The sequence below is a fragment of the Spinacia oleracea genome, chromosome 4 (genome assembly GCF_020520425.1).
Source record: "Spinacia oleracea cultivar Varoflay chromosome 4, BTI_SOV_V1, whole genome shotgun sequence".
Classification (NCBI taxonomy): domain Eukaryota; kingdom Viridiplantae; phylum Streptophyta; class Magnoliopsida; order Caryophyllales; family Amaranthaceae; genus Spinacia; species Spinacia oleracea.
In genome coordinates, this window is record NC_079490.1 from 119,919,502 (window position 1) to 119,929,431 (window position 9,930).

The following is a 9,930-nucleotide window of genomic DNA, read 5'->3' on the forward strand; positions in this document are numbered from 1 at the left end:
AAAACGCTATTAAAAGCTTATTTTGTTGTAGTGCAAACCTTAATCCATGTTCTGGAATTTTTAATTCGTCGTAGCTTACATGTAAGTCGTATGTTCTTGAAGCTCTTTCAAAGTCTTCATAGGTTTCATTCCTCAAGATATCTATGCATCTATCTTGGTTAAATTCTATTCCTTATACAATTTACCTAGGTATTGAACATTAAACGTTAGTGTCTATAAAGACATTACTCAAGTGTTTTGAGTTTTGGGATTCTCTTGAAGCCCTTCCAAAGTCTTCTTGGAGCTTTTCCAAAGACTTCATGTGTGGAGCTCTTCCAAAGGCTCCTTAGTATCCTACATTTGTTTGATGCTTGACTCGAAGTTCTTTTGAGGTTACTTTGAGGTTATATTTCTCCCACTTTCCTTTTGGGAAATAAGATGGTTTCCTAAAAGACATTATCTAGAGAAACAACCATATGTTCTCGGATTTGTGGTAGAATCAATACCTTTTTATCCTATGAGTTGCTCATAAAGAATCATATATCTATTTTTGAGTTTGTTTGATGTAAAAATTAACCCCAGTGGGTTTGACAACCCTAGATATATATACTGAAAAGATGTACTGAACCAAAGTTCAATCCTTATGACATCATCTCTTTAGGTTTGACAACTTTGTTTAGTGTGATAGTCACTTGATTGTATCATTTAGAAACTATATAGGAAAGTAGTCGTGATTATCATTAATCGAGTAGATTTTGATTCCTCCATTTGGACATGCCATATTCTTATGGAGCTTTGATTGTTATAATGCCATATAAATAATCTTGATTATCATTCTTGGCTCATGAAAACATCACCTTGACCCAGTCTAGATGTTCCAAAATTCTTGCCAAGTTGATTTTTATCCCCTTTTGTGAATCACATTAAAGGATTTCACATATTTCACTTTGAGTAAATATAGACATATTTTTCTCAAATTATTGTGAAATAGGTAAGTCATAAAATCCATCTTTGGCCTATGAACGTAATTGTCTAGAACCTTCTAATAATAGTCCATTTCCATGTCATGTTCAACAAGTAAGACCCATGTATTTTAAATTAATCAACTTTTAAAAATTCATGCCATGGAATCATAGAATGTTGTCTTGTTCATATATATGGTCGTATGACATTGCAAATACATGTGGAACACAAATCAAGATATTTTATTTGAACCTTCTGAAGTTTGAATGTCAAGAGATTTATTTGTTTATTAATCAATCATATGACTCAACCCTTAAATGACTATTACATTCAAATAAACACTCAACGATTCTTTTTGTTTACTTTAAATGAGTGTCTTTCTGGGTCCAAACAGAAAATTGTTTATGATGATTAATGGAACAAAAATCCATTAAGTTCTAGCCTTTTGAAGAACTTTAAAACAAACAGATGACCCTACGACTAATGTAGCACAACTTTGCTTCATTTCGCACTTGTAGGTCAATAACCAGACATAGCTTCCAAAATTTGAGTTCTTGGGAAACGTTAGAACCTCAAGCGGTAATCCACTACCATAGGAGTTTATTTGCTAAGTCGTTTCTTTTTAACAGAAATTTCAAGTTAGAAATAGAATTGTGAAATCATTTCTTTTATTCCTGTTTCCTATCCTTTCTAGCACCTTTTCTTATAGTCCCAAAATATTTAACTCTTTGCTTGATCTTCTTACTTTGTTATGGAAACAAAGTCACTTTCCTTTTATTCAATTTGAATTACCACATTCAATGAGTCTAGTTCATTATTGAATCAAAAGGAAATTGGTTGTTATCCATTGGTGATACATGAGCCTCTAACTCAATACTTCATCATTCCAAAACTACCCAGTATTCTGAATACACTACTACAAAAAGTGGCTAAGAAACCATACTAAATAGGCCTAAGAGACCAAAAATAGTATGGTTTATATCTCAATGGTCTCTTTGCATAAAAAACCATACTTTTAGTGTGGTTTGTTAGAATGAGCAGAATAACCAGACTTTTAAGAAACATGGTTTCTTATATGTCTTTAATTTTCAATAATCATTAAGGCAAAGAAACCACTTTTCTTAAGTGAAAAGGTTTGTTTGTTAAAAAAGAAGAAATCACATATGTAAGTAGTATGGTCTCTTTCATCATTAAATTTGATTTACTAAAAACATATTTTTTTGAGAAGTTAACGTCGCTTATAAACTGCCCGGCCATGATCTACGCTTAAACTGTCATACAAAAAAATTCTGACAAAATGTACAATAAAAATCAATTCCAAAAAAACTTTATTCATTTCATCTAAAGTTCTTAATTACAAAACTAATGAGTACCAAGAAATTTAATTTAATCAACAAATGAAAATACAATAAAAAAAATTATAAATCTATCTCAGATGCAGCCTCAATTGCTTCTTGTTCTTTGTTCTTCCATGCTTCCTTTTCTTCTGCAAGACGTTTTAGAAAACAAAACAAAATCCTTATGTTTCAGATCTCATTACACCATTCATGTAGAAATAAAACACTTTAAAAAGTCAAATTAACCAAAACAATCGTAATGCTTACTCAAAATTGCTAAATTAAATAAATAAAATAAAACATACAAAAGTATTTTGTGGGTACCTAAGAATTCGTAAATCTTCAAGGTTGCGAGGCAACTTGATGAAGCTATAATCAGAAGCAGGCATGGTTGGATAAACACCCAAAAGCCCTAATTCATATTCTAATACAATCATTAAAGCTGTTGATACTTCCCACATTGTTAATGGATACTTTGAATTTGCATTTTCTTCACACACCAATCTTTCTTCTGATTTTTCTATTTGTTTTCTTAATTTTCGTTTAACCCCACAAAAAATGAAACCCAAAAAGTTAATAAATGTGAAGTTTTGGGTTTATCTGGGATTGAATTATATAATGCCCAGGTGAAATTTCAGGCCCAGATTTAAGGAGGAGATGAGGAAGATAAACGGAAGAAAATTTGGAGAATTTTTTAGAGATATTCGTTCTTCATCCGAATACGGCGGAGTACTTGTTCCGCCATTGTTGAGATAAATTGAGATCGAAATAAATAAATAAATTGAAGAAATAAGGTTGAAAAATTACCTGATCCGCCATTGTTGAGATTCGCAAGAACTCAGGAAGCAACAGAGCCATAGAGGCGGCTAGGAGGAGGAGAGAGTGAGAGAAATATAAAGATTAGTGGCTTAAATCCCTAGTTGTTGACTCAACCTTGTTTTAAAAGAGTATTTTTTGCTTTTGTTTTCTTTTTTTCCAATTTTAATATTTTTATATATATGTTGGATTATTTATACAAGTTCACAAAAATTGCATAATAAAAGGGAGACCACTTTTTATTTAGATGTGGTTCTTTGTTCCCCATTTTTTATTCAATTATTTAAAAAATATTTATGTTTACCTAAGAAACCATATTTCTTTAACATTTGGTATCTTATTAATTTTCTAAGAAACCATGTTTCAACATTGTATGGTTTCTATATATAAGAAACCTTTAAAGTGTCTTAAATGGTTTCTTATTTGTGGTTTCTTAGCTATTTTTTGTAGTAGTGATATACGAGGTCCAATTGGTCTACCATTCAAGTTTTAGTTGAAAATACCCATGAATATCACTATAAGAAAAATAACATTCAAAATACGCTATCGGTCTCTTTTCCTTTGAGAATTGCTCTCAAAATTATTTACCAATCTATCGAGGAATTATTGCAGTTCTGTTATCCAAAATGCATTAAAGTTGAAGATTTACAATTATATGCATTATAATTCATATACTACAAAATGAAATAGCAAAGAAAACATTTATCATACTTTAATAACTTGAAATAAGAGCATTAATGCAATAATTAAATCTATTAAACATTTCAATCATGCAATAAATACATAGTCCAAAATGAAAGAAATAAATCCAAGAACCTAAAAGTCTCTAAGTCTTAAGCATTCTTTGGCTTGTCTTAATCCTTTCAAGATTTTAGGTAAGCAAAAACCAATTACTAGTAATATTCAAACTACTCTTGGTTAATAAATTAATACCATAATTTATTCCATTGCCACAACATATGCCAATATTGTTTGAGTTGAAACCACAATCAACGTGCTCCTTTGGGATACCTTACCATCTAAGAATACTAAATTAACACCTCGCTTTGGCAGAAACCTATTATCTTAGGTTCGAAGATTTTTGTAATTGCTTGATTTGGAAGGAAATTTTAAACTCAATATTCTTTGGACCTAGTTGTTTCTATGTTGGTTTGATTATTTAGTGAACTAAATCTTTAATCAAAACATAAAACAACATACACATGGATAATATACATACACCAATACATAAAAGCATATGTAAAATTGGTGAACTAGTATGGTCCAAATTACTTGGTCTTGAAGCATCCAATCTTCTCTTCACCTTGTTAGCTTGGCACCGTCTTGAAAACCGTTCAAAATTGCTAACTTGTAACTTTAAATAAACTAGAAGAACTTGAACTAATAATCTAATTATTACATCAAAACTTCATGGTAAGCAGACCATATTTAAAACTTAATATTCAAAGATAAAACTTTGCGCATACCGTATTTAACTATTTTAGTTGGGCCATACTAGTCACCTACATCACCTGCAATACATAATAATGATATATGCATTATCCCATTCGTATCCTAAAACTAATGGCCCAATTAATCTTTACACATATTTACATGATTAATAAAAATCACGTTCATGTAAACGCGCCATAAAAGATTAATCAATTCCAAATTATCAATCCTTAGAATTATTAATCAAATTAATTAAAATAAAATGTCCTACGGAAAATTAATTTAAATAATTTCATTTGAACGACTCCTATTTAATCCAATATTTAATTATGGACCTTTTAATTTTAAATAATTAAACTCGCGGCCTGGCCCTACTCAAATAAAAAAATAATGAAAAAGTCCACTATTAGCCCCTTCGTGCAAAAATAAGCCCAAAGCCCAAGCATTAGGCCTGTAAAATTTGATGCATCATTTAGCATCATGGGCTAGGAAAGTTCCCAGCCCAAAGGATGCGATGTGCATCGGATCAACGCACCAACGTGCAGGCCACGAAGGCCCACAACGTTGCACGAAACCCTGCAGCAGCGTACTGGGCTGGTGCGCCCCTATGCATGAGCTAAAGTGCTCGTTACTGCCTGGTGCCTGCTGGTTGCTGCTTCGCCCAGCGCTACCAAGGCCACTCGCCCATGGCTCGCTGCCTACAGGCATATTACGCACCCATAAGGCCAGCCCCCATGGGCCTTCCTGTGTGTCGCGTGCCGCTTGTTCTTTCTTCTCGCATGGACAACAACCACCTCTCGCCAAGTGCGAGTGGCTTGATCATCAGATCATTAAAAAAAATCAATTTTAATGTACGAAACGAAAAATTGCACGAATTATATTTTTCATAATATTAACAATTCCAAACCTTTTAATTACGAAAAATAATGAAGTTGACGATTTATATAATTTCAAACAATCCAATTAACTAGAATTAATAAATCTAGGCTAACAAATATTCAAATTTAACCAACGATAAACATCAACAAAAAATTTAATAACTTTGATAATCCAATCCAAACATTTAAATCGTTCAAAACATTTAAATCTTAGATTTTTATCAAATTTGGTTTTGGTGAATGATTAAAATTAACGAATCCGATCAAAATTTTAATCATCTAATTTTTAAATAAGTCATTTAAACATGAAATCATATTCCTCTTCTCACCTAAATAAATTTTCAGATCTAACCAATTAATAAAATTAATTTTCGATCTACAATTCATTAATCTAGTTAAAATTGGGATTAGGGTTTATAATTAAACTCTATGAACGAAAAAATTACGGATGTTTCATGAGATACCCCCGAGGTTTATGTTTATTCACCAAATACCCTTGTTGTTTCAGTAATTCACCAACTACCTCTGAGATTTCATTTTCTCGCACCCAATACCCTTAATGACCCCAACTGGCTAACGACGTTAAGTGAGAGTTACTGTTCTTTTACTCTATTACCCCTATTCTGGCGCAATTCTAAGAAGTTGATTGGAATACCCTGGTGTCCAAAATTCAAAACCCCAACCTTTCTTCTTTCTTCTTCCTCTGTTCTTCCCTCGAAAAACCTCACAACCCCTAAAACAAATTCACGATTTTGGATGAGATTTTGGGAAGATTTTCTGCATTCAATAAATTATAGTCTGCAAACTTGAATCCACACCCTCGTAAGCCGGAAAGTCAACAAATTTCTGAGTTTTTAAGTTTTTAAGCAAAAAAGTCGGGTCAAAGTAAACAATCAAACTAAGGGTGATCTTGAGGGCTTCTCTTGTACAAAAAGTTTGTTTTTAATTCGTTTTGTTTTTTTGCATCTTTTGGTTGATTTACCTAGGGTTTATTTTTTGTGAATGGGTTCATATGGAGTAATTTGAGCATGTAAATGCTTGATCAATGGGTTAATTAATGGGTTGATTAGTTGGGTTTTATTTGTGCTTTAATCTTGTTTGATCCTATAACTTTTTATTGTTTAGGAATGAGGAGTGCAGTGTGGTTGTTGTGTCACTACAATGGGTCAGAATTTGATTTTAGGATAGAGGATGTTCATGCCACTGATTTCATGGGGATGCTTAGGAGTATTTTTATGGATTCAATTAAGCAAGGTGTGTTCTTTTCTTGGAATTTTGGATTGTATTATAAGCATCCTAAATCGGGCAAGTTAATCGAGTTATATTATGATGGTCATGTTAAGTTGATGTTTGATGAGTTTAGGGGAAGAGACACTATAGAGGTATTTTACGAGGATTCAACAGTAGACCAAAGGCTTATGTTTAAGAAACTTGTCCAAAAAATGGAGGATGAGAAGCAAGTCCAAGAAGAAGCTCTTAGATGTGGTATGAGGAAATTCAGAGGGCTAGGGAGGAGGGGTTGATGAGAGAGCAGGAAGAGTTATTGAGACAACAAGAAGAGGATTTGTTGAGTTACATTGTTGCTGTAGAGGTCCCGGTAGTATCGTGCCAGGACATGAGTGTTGAGTATTTTAGGGTGTATACTCAACCTGAGGAGATGGTAAGTGGGATGTCACAACCACCACCTGAATCATAACCACAAACCCACCCCTCTCCACCAAAAACTTCTCACCCCTCCTCTGCACCACAAACTGATCCTACCCACCCCTCTTCTCCACCACACACCGATCCTACCCAACCCTCTTCTCTACCATAATCTGATCCTACCCATCCCTGTTCTCCACCACACACCTACCCACCCATCTTCTCCACAGCACCCAAAGTATGATACTCCCTATTCTCCACCATAAAGATCCCTTGTTCAATCCCCCCTTTCACCAAAACAAGAGCCTCAAACAGAGCCTGCTCCGCCACCTCAACCACAATCAAATGCTAAGAAATGCACCACTCATCTAACTAGACAAAGAGGGTTTGGGGTTCCTAGAACTAGTGCTAAGAGGCTTGGCATATTTGTAGCAAATAAAGAAATGCTAACAAAAGCAGCTGTAGGTTTAGGAGGGGTGGGCAATCTGATGAGATTCCAATCAGGGATGGTGATGGTCATGTGCGTGATGTTGATGATGAGTTTGATGATGAGGGGAGTTAGGATGTGGACTTCTCTGCATCTGATGAGGAGAAATATGATGATGTGAGAGAGTTTATATATTCTGATGTGGAGAAGGAAGACATTCTGGAACTGGATGTGGGTGAGAAAACATTTGAGGATTTCTTAGACGGGGAATCAACTTTGTATAAGGTGTACAAGAATGGTATTTTTGTGGGGGATATGGTTTATGGGGAGATAAAATTGGAACCTTGGATGATTTTCTCAAGAAAGGAACACTTCCTTGGGGTGTTAAGGGATTTCTGTATCCAAGAAGGTTTTGCTTTGATTCCAGTAGGTTCACAGCAAGGTGTTACCTTGAACAATGCAACTGGAGGATTCATTCATCTCTCCTCATTGACTGGGTTAGTTGGGCAATTAATAGTTTGACAGGGGAGCACAAACTGTGTGGAAGATTGGATTCTAACCCCATGGTTAGTTCTGAGTGGTTGTGTAAGAAACTTAAGGAGGATATAAAATCTAATCCTAACTACCCTGTTGAGGGCCTAAAAGAAAGATGCATGGTGAGGTTTAGGTTTAAAGTCCAGTTGAGGTGATTGTACAGAGTGAGAAGCATGGATAAGGAGTTGATTCATAGGGAGTTCAGTGAGTCATATGTGTTGCTTCCAGCTTATGCAGAGATGATCAAGAGGACAAATCCAGGAAGCTATGCTCTTGTGAGTTGGACTAAGGAAGTTGTTGGTGCAACCCCTCATTTTAAGTCATGTTTCTTTTCCTTTGCCTGCATGATCAAGGGGTTTTTTGAAGGTTGTAGGCCAATTATTGGCATTGATGGTGCTCACCCCAGTAGAAACTTCAAGGGTCAGATACTCACTGCCATTGCCATAGATGGAAACAATTAGATTTTCCCCATTGTTTATGGTATTGTTGATGGGGAAACTGGAGACACTTGGTCATACTTCTTCATATGCATGAGAGACATGTTCAGAAATTTTGGTGTGCATAGAGAAGATTGGACTTTCATAAGTGACGGAATGAGGGTATGTTTTATTGATTTTTTAAATCAACAATTACTTATTATGCCTATGTTTTATACTAATGAAGTGTATGTGTGTCTGATGTAGGGTGTGGATGCTGCTGTTTATGAGGTGCTCCTCACAGAAACAAGGAGAGTTTGTTCCGAACACTTGTACTTAAACTGCAAACAAGGTGGCTGGCATGGAACTATATTCAACAAGTCCTTCTAGTTAGCTGCAAATGCTCATAACCCATATGTGTACAACAAGGCCATGGACAAGATTGCCAAAATTGATCCAAAGGTTATGGATTACCTGTCCCGAGTGCTAGAGCATTGGTCAAGGCTCAAGTTTGAACCATATGTTGTTTGTGATCACAACACCACCAATTTTGTTGAATCTTTCAATGCTTGTACCAATCCTTTTAGAGATATGCCAGTCTACACTTTGATGGAAGGTAATTTCCTTATTTCTGTTTTTTTAATACATTTTCTGTTTTTTCACTCGGACTCGGGTACGTGTCCAAATGTACATATGTTCTGTTGCATGCAACTATAACTTGTTTTTTTTTTGTTTTTCTTTTTTGTTTATGCAACTAATGGAGGCTAGGAATTGGTGTATGAAGAAGATTGGTTTTAGATTTGACAAGGTTGTAGAAATTGGTCCAAACCAATTGACTGAGTATGCTGCTGGTGTGTTAGAAGAGAGGAGTCGGGAGTCTAGGTTCTGTTCTGTAACAAGTGTTGGGGGAGGGGAATTTGAAGTAAAAAGGGGGTTGTAAAATACCCTATTAGGTTAAATGCAAGGACTTGTGGTTGTGGAGCATGGAAAATATCTGGCATACTTTGTAAACATGGCCTTAGGGTTATTTACCATCAAAGGCTTGAGCTAAATTATTTTGTATCTCACTACTTCAAAGGGGAAGCTAACAATTTAACTTATTTAGACAATATACACCCCATGCGCGACCCAACCATATGGCCTTCTTTTGATCTTCCTATCATCCTCCCACCACCCATGAAGAGAGTTGCTGGTAGGCCACCTAAATTGAGAAAGAGAAGTAAACATGATCCATAGAAGGGGAAGAGAAACAACACTATGAGGTATGGTAAGTGTAAGGAGGTGGGACATAATGCAAGGACATGCAGAGGTGGAGCCACTACAAAGGAAAAGAAGGTTGTTGATGTTGCTATTGTTGCTGCTGGTGGTGGTTCTTCTACTGTTGTTGGTTCTTCAACTGCTGCTGGTGCTTCTGGTTCACATCTAGGGGCAGACCTTGATGCTTCTGGTTCACTGCAACAAGGTAATGCACCAAGGAAGTCTACTTGATTTTCTGATTTATGCAT